General features: G+C 37.0%; 1 protein-coding gene across 4 annotated transcripts in view; it reads right to left on the reverse strand.

Annotated features, from left to right (window-relative positions):
• Window positions 1-2,659, reverse strand: part of LOC106873535 (uncharacterized) — a 41,197-nt gene that overhangs the window by 25,194 nt on the left and 13,344 nt on the right. The gene's annotated exons all lie outside the window — the stretch shown is intronic.

Raw genomic sequence — 2,659 nt, forward strand, 5'->3', positions numbered from 1 at the left:
TATTTATGTATGTAATAGTGTATTGTATATTACAAACGGTCTCCTTTTCCGCATCATGCAACAAAGACACGCATAATTGAACATTTCTGAATAAACACTGTGATGCGTGAATACACGCACGCACACACACACACACACACACACACACACACACACACACACACAATCGAATCCAGGTTGTTAAGTGAACTCGCGAAAGTTCGTTTCGCAGTCACGGGGGTGTGAAAAGCTAATTTCCGGCATTATCTCACATACACTATGTCCCACTAATTCGGCATACATAACATTAAGGTTACATGTATCTGGAATACGCAGCCGTATACAAAGTACTTACATGTTCATCTTCGAAACCGACGGAGGATCCATGGCATTTTTTTTTTTGTCTCCGTTCTTTTTTATTATTATTTTACTGAATCTCAATCTACGATGCTTAAAACATACATCGGAAGATTTCAACTGGTTTTGGCGCACTAATTTCCGACAACAGACACACACATACAAACACATACACATAAAAACACATACAAACACATACACATAAAAACACATACAAACACATACACACGATTCGTTACATGCGCAGCCAAGAGTTTTTTTTCAGATTACCTTTTCATAAAACACAAATTAAGATTCTCAAAAAGACCCTTTTTTTGTGTGTGTTTTCAAACAATTTCTCTTGTTTAATATCTCTGCTCACCCCATTATTTGGGGCTCTTTTCTTTCCCCATGAATTATTGAGAGATATTTTGAAAACTGCCAAAATGTTTTTTTTACATGTATCCATTCACACCCTGATTTTGTTTATCAACAGCAGACATTGCGTCCATAAGTAATCCCACGGCAATTTGTTTTAAATCAGTGGCCCCCAAAATGACAAGTAAGCAGGCCCACACATACAAAAAAAAAATGAAAAATAAAATAATTGTAAAATTATTGGCCCTGTTCCCTCGTAAATGCCGATACAAAATACTTTGCCTCTGTACAGATCTTCGCCATGGTATCGGACAAGTCTAAAAAGTTTTAAACTATTTCAATTTTATTAAAATTGGCAATTTATTAGCTCCATTCCCCGCCTTCAATTCTCATAGCACCACCACCGAAGAGGACAAGGGTTCGCCTCCATGAGAAACACTGCTTTAAGCCAAACACCCAAATGTCAGTAGCACTTTTATCATAATTACGCTCGGCAGTTCCAATCAATTTTGATACACTTCAAACGAATAAAACTAAATTTGCTGTGGAAAGTCTCCCTCCCATAACCAACATTTGTCATGGTAAAGTATGTTAGTGCATGTTTCTCCACAAAAAAACACATTCACTAGAACTGTTTCCACACGCACACGCACACACGATACGCCCGCGAACCATTTTAATAAAAGGAAAATAAAGTCCCTTTCAATATCTGAATATTTTGTAAGGCGGTGAGACTGGCAGAAACGTTAGCACACCGGGCGAAATGCTTAGCAGTATTTCGTCTGTCTTTACGTTCTCAGTTCAAATTCCACCGAGGTCAACTTTGCCTTTCATCCTTTCGGGGTCGATAACTTAAGTACTAGTTGCGTACTGGAGCCGATCTAATCGACTGGCCTCCAAAAATTTCGGGTCTTGTGCCTAGAGTGGAAAAGAATATCTGAATATTTGGTTCCGTAAACAAAACTAAATCTGATCACTTTGTACAGAGTTCTCAAAGTTGTTTCATTTAAGAGCACCTATATTGAATATTGTTGTAAAAGTGATATAACAACGCTTATTTGATATTTCAACAATTTCCTTACCACCCCATTGGGTACCATTTCGTCGCATACAAAACGATATGTCAAAAGGAATGTAAGGAGTTTGAAAGTGGGGTCGCAACAGATAAGCAGAATCGTTAGAGCTGCTTTGCAGCATTAAGTTGCGGCCCTTTACATTATGCTTTCAAATCAGCTTTTCCTTTCATCCCTTCCAGATCGATAAAGTAAAATGCTTTCTTTTTTTTTTTCTTTCTCTTTTGTTAAATTTTAATCATCATTGCTAAAAAACGCAGGAATTCGAAGAAATTTTAGAAAAGAAAGTCGGGGTGTTTATTCGACATATCTAATTGGACATTCCCAAGCAGTGTTCCTATTTCCAATTTCTGATCCAGTTTATTGTAATCCGATGAAGTATCCAAGATACGCATCTTTGAATGGACTAAAGGGAGACAATAATGTCCTGACTTAGTTTGAAATGAAGTGCAACCAGAGTTAGGTCTGGATGAGCAGACCTACGGTCAAAGGCAATCAAGACGTGACCACCGCCTCTTTGGGAGGATTATGAGATTGTCAAATGCGCCTGGCCTTTCTTTAGCGATTTTTTTTAAAGTAGGGAGGGATGATTTCAGAGAGACGTGGTTGCTATTTCTAGCAGGTCGAACGACTACAAAAAGCTTTTACAATTGTTTTACAACAGACACACACACACTCTCGTTATGTGTGTGGGTGTAGATAGATAGATAGATAGATAGATAGATAGATAGATAGATAGATAGATAGATAGATAGATAGATAGATAGATAGATAGATACTTACATACATACATACATACATACATAATGTGTTCTCTGTTTCGCCCATTTTTCTAATTAAGTTTTTCTTTTCTTTTTTTTCTAATTTATGTCATATGTTAGATAGATATTCAT

This window comes from Octopus bimaculoides, chromosome 2 (assembly GCF_001194135.2).
Source record: "Octopus bimaculoides isolate UCB-OBI-ISO-001 chromosome 2, ASM119413v2, whole genome shotgun sequence".
NCBI classification, from domain to species: domain Eukaryota; kingdom Metazoa; phylum Mollusca; class Cephalopoda; order Octopoda; family Octopodidae; genus Octopus; species Octopus bimaculoides.